Source organism: Felis catus, chromosome D2, assembly GCF_018350175.1.
Source record: "Felis catus isolate Fca126 chromosome D2, F.catus_Fca126_mat1.0, whole genome shotgun sequence".
Taxonomy (NCBI): Eukaryota; Metazoa; Chordata; class Mammalia; order Carnivora; family Felidae; genus Felis; species Felis catus.
Genome location: NC_058378.1, coordinates 45,513,422 through 45,525,817, shown reverse-complemented (window position 1 = coordinate 45,525,817; position 12,396 = coordinate 45,513,422). Strand labels below are relative to the sequence as shown.

The following is a 12,396-nucleotide window of genomic DNA, read 5'->3' as shown; positions in this document are numbered from 1 at the left end:
TTTGACCATAAATTTAAATTTAAACACATTAAAAACTTGACAATAAAGAACTTGGGGCTCCTGCACCACTTCTCATTTCCTCTCATCTCGTTCCCCAGGGACAGGCACTTACAAATCTTCCAGATTTTTTCTGGTATTTTTTCTGGTATTACAACTTTGTTTCTAAGAACATGCTAGTACTGATATTGTTTCTTGTTTGATGTTTACTCATTCTCTATTGACTTCTGCCTAGGAATGAAGAGAATTTAGTTTTCTTATAGTTCATGTAGGCTCTCCTACGTGAACCTTGCCCATGTTTTCCATTCACCCAGAGTAGTTACATTACTAAGATATTTTGGACTCAAGCTTCAATAGTAGAGATGCCCCCAAATGTCTGGTGATCCCCATCTCTCCATTCTCATTTCGGTATGGGGTGCTAAAATATGATTGGAGCTCTGTGTGCTGGAACTCTATGTGGTTGCTCTGTTCCATACTGCCTCTCTCCTAGACACTTATATCCTTGTGGTTTTTCCCACTACATAAGAGCACTCACATTCTTCCATGTTCTAGATGCTAGACCTTCCTTCAAAACCACCACAAGCTTTCCCAGGGCTGGTAGATGGGTTGAAGACTCATCCTGTGAATCTTCTTTGGAAGATCTTCCTCATTCTGGGGAAAAACAGGGGAGAGTAATAATGAGGAGAAAAGTGGGAAGAGTTATAATTACTTAGGAAAGGAATTGCCTTCCTTGTACTTTAGCACGGAGCTTCCATGAGAAAGTCTATATTATGGGTAAGTTGTTGGAGTCCACTGCTATGCTCCCAGCAATTATTGGCACAGCAGTGTCACCCCAGTCTCCCAAGTCCAATGGCAAGGCTTTTACAGCTATATCTGAGTTCATATCCATTGTGCCAAATTCTTTGACCTATGAGAGCCTCAGTTTTCTCATCTGTAAAGTGGGAATAATTTTGACATCACAGAGTTGTTCTGGAATTGGAAAGCATGCATGTAAAGTGCTTCATACATATGTGCTTCATGGTGATCATCCTGACATGGTTAGAATCATCTATTCTTAGTTCCCTCACCATCTATCAACAGTTTTAGAAGAATCTTAGAGGAGGCAGAAGGAATGGCAGAGAGGATAAGGATGCTTTTGGATGTGTGGGAATCACACATGTAAACATGACATTCAGGATGTTAATGAATATAGGGATAATTGGAGGCGAAAGGAAGAGCCTCCTTGTGGGTTTCTCTGACTCCTATGATATGGGAAAGACACGAAACATCACAGATCCAAGGAAAGAGTCCAGGTATTGGCATCAGCATGTTTTGCTCTCACCATCTACAGAACCCTGACCAAAACATTTAATAAGCCTCCACAATTTGGAATTGTACAGACATAGAGAGATGTAGCATTGCAAAGACTTTTTGAACCCTTGGCACCTAGGGCACAGTTAAGTACTTCCCACCTAGGCAGAGGGGTCATCATGACACAAACATTCTTTATACTCCTACTCTCCATCCAGGGAGTAAAGTGGGAGCCAATGGGAGTAAGAAACTGAAAGTAGGGATAGGAGGTACCTGTGGCTTTCCCTGATGGTTGGATCATGATGACACTAGAACAGCACTGTCCTGGGCCTGTTCCAACACCTTCCATGGCAGTGAGGCTGGAAAAGGCATACTGTGTCCAGAGTGGTTCAGCTTTGTAGGCTGACAGTAAAGAGGGAAATAAAATATTCTGAGTATCACATCCTTCCTGGCTGAGGCCATGGCTCCTACTGATGTGTTGGTAAGTGGGGGAGCCAAAAGAACAACATATCAGAATCACTGGGGGCTCTTCCATCCTCCTTCCTTCTTGTCTAACAAGGCAATTTTCATGACCACCCATCCAGGTTTGCACCAGAAGTCCCCCATCTTCAAGCACAGGTCTACATGGGCATCCTCCCCACCACTTACACTGATGAGAATCACCAAGGTGACCCACTAAGGCCACTGAGGGGGTGTAGCAGACATCAGCTATGTGGGCTGTGGAGGGAGTGCTCAAGGGATTATGGGAGGTAGAAATGCTGCCCACCCAATGGAGGCATGCAATCCCTCTGTTCAATGTCTTCTTGGTTTTTCAGGTCAGAAAGTGCAAAGAAGTCCTGGAAGGACATTCACAAATTTGTGGAGGAAGTGGTGAAGAGGTTCACAAAGTAGGTGTGTGTTTTCCTCTGCCAGGCAGAGTACACAGCTCTTTAGCTTAGTGGGCATGAGTGTCCCTTAGGTCAGGAGCACAGAGCCCAGGGCAGTGCTGTGACACAAGAAAAAAGGACAGACTAGAGTCATTCCATCAGGTCATGACAGCTTTAACTGGCTTCTGCCTGAGAGTCAGGCCACACTGCTGGGGACACAGGCTGCCCTTGAGGACCTAACAGGTTAGGAAACAGGCAAACCAGTAACACAGTAATTAGGCACCTGGTTAAAAGGTATCAGGGGTCAAAAGAAAAAGCACAGGACTTACATGGCAACCTTAAGGAAAAATTAAGAATTCACAGAAAAAAATCAAGAATGTCTTCCCAGGGGGTGTGGAAATTTGATCTATTTCTTGAAGTATGGAAAAGACAGGATAACAGGAACAAGGAGACTTCTTATGGACTGAGTAGTCTGTTTGGGTACAGAGTAGAGTTAACTCAGGGAGGGGTTGGGAGATTAAGCCAGATGGGTCAGCTTGGAGCCAAAACATAGTCACTCAAGCCAAGCCATGGGGCTTGAATTTCCTGCTGTGAGCTATAGGAAGCCACAGATGATTCTTGTTCAGGGGTGTGATAATATCAAAGTTGTGCTCCAAGAAGAAAAGTCGGATAGTAGTGGTAAAATGAGTTGTAAAAGAACCAAAATAGTTTAGATAAAAGATAATGAGAGTCAGCAGACCAGAAAACAGTAACCAAGGGGAAGAAAGGGAGGGATATATATGAATGGCTACCAAAAGGGAGAATAACTTTTTGAGGAGAAAGGGAGGTAGAGGAGGAGTTAGAAGGAGGGAAGGGGGAGAGGAAGGTCCAAAATAGGTTGCAGAAGAGAAGAGGCCATTTGGGAGGTCCTCATTCAGAAGTGAGAAGGTGTCTATCTCTTTGTGATGCACTGTACTCATGATCGTGTGTGTGTGTGTGTGTGTGTGTGTGTGTGTGTGTGTGTGTGTGTTGGAATGCTGTAAGTATAAGGATGGATCAGGATGCCATTCTGGCACACTCTTCCAGGAAGTCTGCCCAGGCCACAGTCCTCAGAATTCTTTACTGAAGTTACAGGAAGTTCTAGAGGTTGAAAAGTGGGTCCAAAAATAGAAAAGTTGAGGTGGGAGCTGTGTCCCCAGTAGTGTGGCCTGCTCTCTGGCTTCATTTTGAGACTGCATTAATGACTTCTCATAAGCATGTGCTTCTCCCCAGCATAAATCTGCGGATCTCCATAATCACCTATGCCTCATATGGCTTCACCCATTTACGACTCAACAAAGACAGGTAAGTGTCACATTGACCCTAAGGCAGTCCTAGTGGGCAAGACCCCAGAAAAAGCCAAGGAGCTAAGAGGTTCCCTGAGACACAGTGGGCACCCACTGCTGTGCAACATGGGCTGGGCTGGCATTCCCTCATTGTGCACCGTGACCCCAAGCTCCAACTCTCCTGATTCCTCTGATCCTTGGCTGCTCTGACAATGGCCAACCATGGACTTCTAGACCACCCTCACCCCTCTAAGGCCTCTAAGGGTGCTACTGCTGGTCTGGGCAGCACCCAGTTTGGTCTCCACTGGCCATGGGTGCCAGGCCTCATGTGTTCTGAATCCTTCTGCCTATGCTTTTCCCTGTCTTTAGAAGAGACCAGCTGTGAGGACTTCCAGAATGGGATAAGTCAGGTGTGCAGCTTATTTATGAACACTGGCCAATGTTGGGCACCTGTTGTTATGTGTCACTCTCTGCCCTGGGCCATTGGTGAGGAGGGATAGGCAGCATTGAAGTGTTGATTCATCACAAGGAAACAGATCTTTGCCCTTTGGTGTGTCTGAGGCAGGGGAGCCCATGAGTGGGGTCCTGAACACAAAGCTAGGATAAGGTGCTTGAGGTGGAACATGGTGGGGCAAACAGTTTCCCCAAAAACCTGGAAATAGGAAATAATGGAGCTTCTGAGTAGTTGAGATGTTGATTCTCATGGACACAAATGACTGGAACCCAATTTAGAGACAGTGAAGGACCAAAGAGAAGTCGAGCACCCTTAGAACTGAATGGGCCCCAGTATTTGTGGCAGAGCCACCATTCAGGACCATGGAGAGAAGCCAGGAATAGCAGAGTGGTGATGTCAATGCATGGAGGTGGCACTCTCCTGCCTGACTCCAGGACAAGCAGGGAGAAAGGGCTGGCTGTCCCAAGCAATAGGGGAGGCAAAAATTTGTGCATAGGTGGGGTTTTGCATTTAGGATAGAGAGACCTGAATAGGTTCAAAGTGGAAGGAAGCAAGTCCATTGGGAGAGACACTGGCAGGTGGCAGAGAGATGCAGGGCTGCTGGGCAGGGGGGCTCTGGAGAAGTTGCTGCCCGCTGGGGAGGGTAAGACCTCTGCCTCCTCCGTGGTAGGGGACTCAGAGCCCAGATGTGAGAAGCTGTGGGAGAGCCCAGGTAGGGTCTCCATGGTCATCTCTGGAGAGTGAACAAAGTAACATCTCCCCCAAGCCAGGGTTCAGGAGTGGGAGTGAGGCCTAGGGGAGTGGAAATGAGGTGAAATAAGGGTAAGGGGGCAAGATGTGCAGCTGGGAAGACAGCTCACACTCAGATCAGGGCCCTAAAGCTGCCAGCTCCCAAACCCCCATAGGACCTTGACTGGAACTGGGCTCAGCCTGGGATTGGCTTTCCTAAACATGCCCCACTGCCTAGGAGTTGAGGAGGCCTTTGGCAGGGAGCCTGGGAAGGACCTCATGCAGAGAGAATCCAGGAGGGGACACTAGAGCCTGATATAGGTGTGACTCTTGAGGGTCTACAGAGAATGTGGGAGCAGGGATGGAACCCTGCTTAATGCTTTCTGAGCCCTTTCTGCTAGGAGAGAGTAGGCTGAGGAGACACAGTTGAAAGGGGGCTTGTTCTGGGTACTAGAAAAGCCAGGGGCCCAGAGGCTAGGAAGCCCCCAGGGTTGATGGCGAGGAGGGTGATGACAGGGAAGAGATGGAGGGGATCCAAGGGGTTGAGACAGATGTTAAAGAGTAAGAAGGACTGCTAGGAGACAAGGAGCTGGTATCCCCTCCGTGGACATAGCTGGGAGCAGGGTTGGAGGGGCAACACTCCCTGGGGAGAGCCTGCTTGGGCAAGAAAAAGCCTGGGGGCTCCTGGGCCAGACACTGAGAAGGGGTGGAAGAAAATCTTCTGGTATGTGGTGAGGGAGGGAGAGGGCTTCTGCTGAGTGGAGCAGCACCTGGTTTGGCCTCCACTGGCCATGGGTGCCAGGCCTCACCTCCTGGGCTTGGCAGGGCTAGATCACACCTGTATTAGGCACTAGTGTCCCCTCCTGGATTCTCTCTGCATGAGGTCCCTCCCAGGCACCTCACCACAGGCCTCCTCAAATCCTAGGCAGTGGGGCATGTTTAGGAAAGCCAATCCCAGGCTGATCCCAGCTCCAATCAAGGCTCTCAGGTCTCACCCCACAGAAACACCTCCACTCCCCACAGTGAGAACCCATCTCAGGGTCCCAGTTCTCCTAGCCTTGCTGTGCTAACTTGGCTTGTCACATGGGATTAGCCTGAATCTAGGGCCCCAGTCCCACCCGTGAAATCCCCCTTAACAGCAGCCACCTGGCCACATACCCTTGTCATCCAGGGGAGCACTGCCCCTCCATGGGTAGCCCTCAAGGCACTTCCCCAGCTTTTGGCCTTTTTCTTCAGGAGTATGTGAACCCAGGAGCCCTAGTTCTCTCATTAAGGAGCTTTCTCCTTCCTTTGGTGCCAATCCAGAAGGGGAAGAGGCTTGGGGCAGGTACAAGTCAATCTCAGGATTCTGTGACAGGGGAAGATGGGACAGGACAGGGCTATCATCTGGATGACCTTTTCCAAACTCAGCCTTACCTGCTGAAGGAAGAGTGTGCCTTCCCAAGGGACCCAGTAGGTGCTAGAAGCCCTTCCAGTTACACTGTGAGTACAGATTCACAGTGGCACATCCATGGGTGTGCCCCACATTCACCATGGATGATCAAGGCAGGGCTCTTGAGGGTCCCCCAGGTAGTGTGCCTGAGACAGTGGTGAGTACAGAAAAAGCCAGGCCATACCCATGGGAGCAGCAAAGCAGCCTCCCCCCACACCATGTTCACCAGATAGGGGACAGAGGAGGCCTGAGCAAGGCCTGTTCATATCGAGGACACAGAGCATAAGGTCACGACCAGGCTACTTGACTGGTGTCCTGTCCTGACTAGGCAAGTCTGCACAGTGCACAGTGGCTCCAGGACGGCTTGGGCTGCTTGTAAATTCAACCCCAAATTAGACCTCAAAATCTTTTCTAATTTTTTTTTCAGGGCGAAATTAGGAAACATTCTTAAAGACCTTAAGAATCTAGAGCCTTCAGGAGAGACAAACATAGAGTATGCATTTATGGAGGTACCGAATCTAAAGCTCTGAGGATCTCTGCTTTCTGGAGTTCTTAGAGTATCCTGGGTCCTCCCACTGCCCCCGCCAACACTCCTTCATTTCCTAGCAGTCAAATGAGCAGATTAATAATCAGTGGCACAAAGGTAAGCTTCCTGGTGACTTAATTACGGGCAGGTGTGGGGACAGAGCCAGGCCTAGGCCTCAGCAAGGTGCAGACCCTCCTCAGCCCCTTTCCTATCTCTGACTCTTGGAGCATAGTGCTTGGCTTCTCTGTGCCACAGGTTCCTCCTCTATGCAGTGAGGATGAAAACCACCCCCAGTGATGAGTCTCAGAACCACATGGGATCATGTGTGTACCATCTAGGCTCTTGGTAACTGTGAGGTGCTTGACCAACACTTGGGCTGCCTGAACAAGAAAAGCCAAAGGAACCAGGAGCAGACAGGATTCTGTTTTCAGAAAAAAAGAGCTGGATTTCTCCCTTGCCCACACTTTGTCTCCATCATATCTCTGGCCCTGATGCCTTTTCCTTGCGGTTCCTTCCCTTTGGTTGATGTCGTCCTGTGACTGTGCCTCCAACACTGGAAACGGCTGTGCTCTGCCCGGAACCATGTTCATCTAGGTTAGGGCCCCAGACCTTGCCAGGAAAGAAACATGGACCTGGTGGGGAAAGGCACTGAGCTGGGCACAGCATCATCAGCCCGAGAGCCTCTGACCTTACCTTCTGGATCCCTGGGCCTACGGATACAACAGGTCTTTCTGTATGTGCTGCCCTGAGCCAGAGCCCCACCTTCCACCGAGCTGCAGGACACCTTGTACAATCGAGTCTGGCTGTCACTCCCTTTGCTCATCTAAAATGCTGACGCTTGTCCAGTGAAGTCAATAGAGTTGCCTTTCAGGGCAAAGGTTGTGCGTCTGGTCGTAGTGACAGTTCAGTAGGAAGGGCCGTTCAGGAAGGACAGTTCAGTAGTAGGAGCAGGGCTCAGTGCCGTCTGTAATGTGGTTCCTGTCTAAGGCCCCTCCTCCCTCCAGGATTGGGCTTCTAGTCCTCTAGGCCCTTCTGATAGTGGGTGCTCGGGTCGGGTGCCTGTCCTCTGGAGGATGAGGTGTGAGGAGAAGTGCTGTGGACCCAGCAGCCTGCAGAGTGTCACTTGGGTGCCTTTACTGACCAGACCACTCTCTGCCTCCTCTGCAGCCCTTATGCCTAGCCTGATTATCGCTACGACCACCACACCACTATCAACAACATCACTTCAGAAGACTAAGATCCAAGTGAGTCCCGCCCATCATTACCAGTATTTTGTCGCATATATTTGGGTATTTTGTACTGAAAGCCTTATTTCTCTTAGGTTAAAAAAGCTGTGAGAAAGCAGTCCCTAGTTTACTTTGTGGCATTCAATGAATATGACAGAAACCAGGTAATTCTGAACAGGTAACCAGAGGATGCTTCTCTAACCCACCCCTAGTGTCTGGGCAGCAGGTAGCCACTCCACACCCATGTGCAGGTGTAAGGGCTTTCCCTTCCTTAATGGTGGGCTGCTGGCCAAGGTCAGCGTCTGGCCCTTGGAGTCTAACATGGCATAAGACAAGCCACTGTCCAGTATCTTGCGCTCTCTCTCTCTCTCTCTCTCTCCATCAATTCATATTAATTTTTGTCACATTTTAAGGTAAATTACATGCATCAGCCTACTCTGCTGCCAAACCCTTCATATGCATATCTTGAACTAGGGACCTATATTTGTTAAGAGTTATTTTTATGAAATAGGACAAACGTAAGTGTATCATTTGATGACTTCTGACAAATGTGTACAACCGATGTGTGACTACACCCCCATGAAAACACAGACCATTACACTTGCTTCTAGAAAATTCACTCTATACCCTTGTTTGGCAAAACTTCCTCCTGAAACCTAAAGGCACTTAATGTTCTGATTGTCCATCCATTGGCTGCTGTATAAAAACCTCTCTTTAATGGGTCCATGTGGTATTAACACTGTGTTTTGTTGATGCACTTAGCATGGTGATTTGGAGATTTATCCCTCCTGTGTGTTTGCTGGGTATACTCGAGGCTTTTTCATCCACTGTGGCAGGCTGTGGCTGGCATGTTGTCATTCTTTTTCCTCCACGTGATGGCCCAGAGAGATGCCCCTAATATGTGCCATCATTGATGTGTCCTGTCTGCAAAGAACCCCAATATCCAGGGCACATCAGTGGGGGCACACAGGGACACAGGGCAGAGGAAGACTTTCTTCTGAGATCCGGTGGACAGGTCCCACAGGGTGGCCAAGAGACTCACTGTGTGCAGAGGGTAGAGCGGACTGTGGGGCAGTAGGACCCAAAGGGCAAAGGCAGGACCCACTATGCAGTGCAAAGACACAATTTTCACCAACGTGGATAGCTACTGTCCCTCTATGATCATAAAGTTCCCCTTTTTCTACTATTACTGCCTCCCAGAAATAGCTACCATATATAATTGATCATATAGATGCAAATAGCTATTTATATATGCTTTTCAAGGTATTTTTACATTAATGGGATCATGCAGTTCATAACATTTTCAAGCCATCTGCACATACTCCATTACATGGATGGAGGAAACTTCTTTCATTAGTCTCCCCTGGTTGATATTGTGGTGGTTCCTAATATGTGGCTACAACAGGCTGTGCACACCCTGAGGCTCACCTCTCTGTGGGCATGGGTCAGGAGTCCCCGGATCAATTCCAGAAGTAGAATCGCATCATTAAGAGGACACACCAGCTTAAACGTTGGTCAGTAGAGTTGAATTTCTCCCAAAGAGCCGGTGCTGAGCAGCAGGTGGTGTCCCAGAGCCTGACCTTCCCAGGGCAGGTCACTTCCACCCAGTGCCCTTGTCAGTCTCATGGTTGGTTCGTTGTCCTTCCTCACTGCTTGGCTTCCTCCTGACCTTCTCAGCGGGCTGCCTGCCTTCCCAGCTCCTCTCTCTGGAGCCCAGGAGGCCTGATGTAAAACTCTTCCTCCAGAAAGAAAGCTCTCATAAAGAAGGATCGGTTTCCCTGCCAGGGGCTGGATGGTCCCTGTGCCACCTGAGAGCAGGTACACAGTGGGAGTCTACCTAAGAGACACAGCTCCCTGAAAGCCAGTGTTCATCCATCCTTGGCTTCATTCTCCTCCGGTGTGTGTTACTGTTGGAGGAATTGGGTGAGGGGTGTTGGAGCAGAAGGAGAAACTACTAGACAAAGCAAAATCCTGTAACTCCACGTGTCTTTTGCTCGAAAGTCTGACACCATCACCCTGCTTCCATGCACCGACACTTGCCAGAGTGACAAGACCCTCTGAGAGCAGCAGTGCCTAGGGACACAGGGGGTGCTGCTGTGGAGGAGAAGTGGTGACTGAGCAGGGCCTGAAGGCTGCAGGGAGTGCACGGTGGGAAGGGAGTCACAGGTATATGGACAGCATGTGCTCTTCCCGAGAAGTGCAGGCGCTATGGGGCCATCCCTCTGTAGCAGCCTCATGAGAGCTGCTCAGAACTAAGACAAGAGCAAAGGGGGCAGAAGTGGGTCCTGGAATGGGTACTTGAAGTCAGATCCTGGCCCTGTACCTGCCAGGGGTCTGGAGGAGGCCACCTGCTCTCTCTTAGCCTCAGGTTCCCTCTCTGTAAGCTTGGGTAGGAATGCCTAGCTCACGGGTATTAGAGGTTAAGGAAAGTGTAGATCTGCCCATAGTATATGCCCAGTTAGTGAGGAGTGTCATTTTGGATGAACACCGGTGTTACATGGCTTGGCCTGGCACAGATTTGCCCACTTCCGGTTCCTTCTGCCTGTGTGCTTGTGGCAGGAAGGCTCTACTCACTATTTTTGCCTCCTCTGGAGCCTGATCTGTCCACATGCAGCCAGCTGACTGTTCCCTTCTCTGCCTGTATCTAGTTACAGTGTGGGCTGTCAAGTTACAGTTCTGTCTTGCAAAGAAATGCTTCTTTGCAATAAAAAATCCTGGAATATAAATTGCAGATGACACTTCCTTGAGACTGAGAGCCAAAGCTCTGCTCAGGGTGGCCCTAGCCGGGCTGGCGAAAGGGTGCACAGGAGATAAGCCCAACTGCTCCTTCCAGGCCAATCACAGAGCCCTGTGTCATGGTGGGAAGGGTCCTTATGAAGTGTGAGCCTTGAGCAGGCAGCCTGGCACAACTGAGTTCAAAGCAGCATTGTACTGTTGGTTACTGTGTGTGGGAGAGGACGTGTCACTTACAGACATCAAGCCTCCGCTGGGTGGACCACTGCCATCAGTGCCCTCGGGGGCCAGGCTGGTGCCATGAGCAGGAGGCATGTGTCAGGCCAAGCCAAGGATGGTTGACTGCATGTGGGGTGTAGTGCAGTAAGGCAGGCGCTGGCCCCTGAGGAGCTCCCCTGATGTGAACAGGGCCCAGACAATGGTTGACATGCAGAAATATGAACCCACCATTTCCAGGTGTTCCCATTTTTGAAGAATGCTAGTGATCTGGGTTATTAGGGAAAATGTGCAGGCTTTAAGTGTTGATACCCATTTTTGGAAGACACTTGAATGCCTAACAAACCACAACAGCAGCCAGCATTGGGCCATAGGCCCAGAATCTATTTTCTTCAAAGCAGAGAATTTGCAAACACTGCCCTGATCAATGGGAGCTGCAGGGAGACCTGAAGCAGGAGAAATAAGGGCAGCCAGGTCCAAGGTTGTGCTATAATAAAGGTTGTGTAAATAAATAAATTGCACTAGGGCAAACCAAGCTTCCAGGATTGGAATGACCCAGTCTGGGACAGGAGGCAGTGATGGAGGCTAATGACCTTGGGCTTGCAGTTAAAGACCCACATGTTATCCTGGCTAAATCCTTAGGGATCCAGTCTACCAGCTGTCTTCTCTATCCCCTGGTGTTTGCTTCAGGGGAGCCTCAGCAGCCTGGGGAAGGTCTAGGGTCTAGACCTGCACCTCACATATTAGTGTCTCCACACTGAAAGAGGAAGTGCTTGTTGAATCCCGGGTGGGTTGTGTGTAGTCCATGAAGCCTCAGGCAAAGGCAGGGGAAGAGCAATCATGTGAGATTTCCAGAACCACAGCTAAGACAGAACTTACCTTTACTTTATCTTTACTTTAACTTATCTTTACTTCTGTGCAGGGTCCTGGGCTCTTTGTCTGCCTCATCTGAGTCCCAGCCCTGCTCCTGGGGTCTCCAGCTTCATTGTCCTGGGTCTTCTCTCATTAATGTGGGAGACCCCATGGAGAGGACTGTCTGCACCCTTCAGCGTGTACTTGGGCATTTCAGGGTCAGAAATTTATGGCTGGCATTGCCCCTATGCAAGACTGAGGCTGAATGCCTTTAATGGTGTCCCAGAGTCAGGAGTGGAGAGTGGCCCTGAATACTCAAGGCCCCTTTTCACTCAGAATGGACCCTCAGAGTGAGACTGGGTGAAGATCGGGCCCCAGGGAGTCCCGCATCTAGGTTTCGACATGTTTGCTTTCTCACAGGAGTCACTGGGAAGAATCAGAGGGAAGGCAGCCCTCAGCACTACCTCACAAGATCTTTGGATGTTTCCTTTGCAGAACCACATATGCACAATTTTTTGTAATTGGCGTGGATCTAACCAATAATAAACAACTTCTTTGCAAATATGTTAAGAACAACATCACTGTCTTTAGGAAGTATACCCCTTGGTGTCTCCAAGTGACAAATGCCCTACAAAAGGCTGCCTTCCCCTCAGCCACCTAGGCCTTCAGTGCCCTTGCTGGCCATTCACTGTGGGCACTGTGAGGATAGATCAGCATGGACACGTAGAAGGAGGGACCTGACTGGGAAGCCTGGTCACCTACACCTCAAAG

General features: G+C 49.5%; 1 protein-coding gene across 2 annotated transcripts in view; it reads left to right on the top strand.

Annotated features, from left to right (window-relative positions):
- Window positions 1-12,189, top strand: part of LOC102900063 (anthrax toxin receptor-like) — a 117,720-nt gene extending 105,531 nt beyond the window's left edge. Inside the window, exons 18-23 of one of the 2 annotated variants that reach the window (XM_045040260.1) lie at window positions 2,103-2,178; window positions 3,405-3,476; window positions 6,500-6,715; window positions 7,766-7,842; window positions 7,920-7,988; window positions 12,046-12,189. The gene's annotated coding sequence lies outside the window, so the exon portion shown is untranslated. The remainder of the gene's footprint in view (window positions 1-2,102; window positions 2,179-3,404; window positions 3,477-6,499; window positions 6,716-7,765; window positions 7,843-7,919; window positions 7,989-12,045) is intronic. The other variant, XM_045040261.1, reaches the window with a different exon arrangement.
- Window positions 12,190-12,396: the final 207 nt, after the last annotated feature.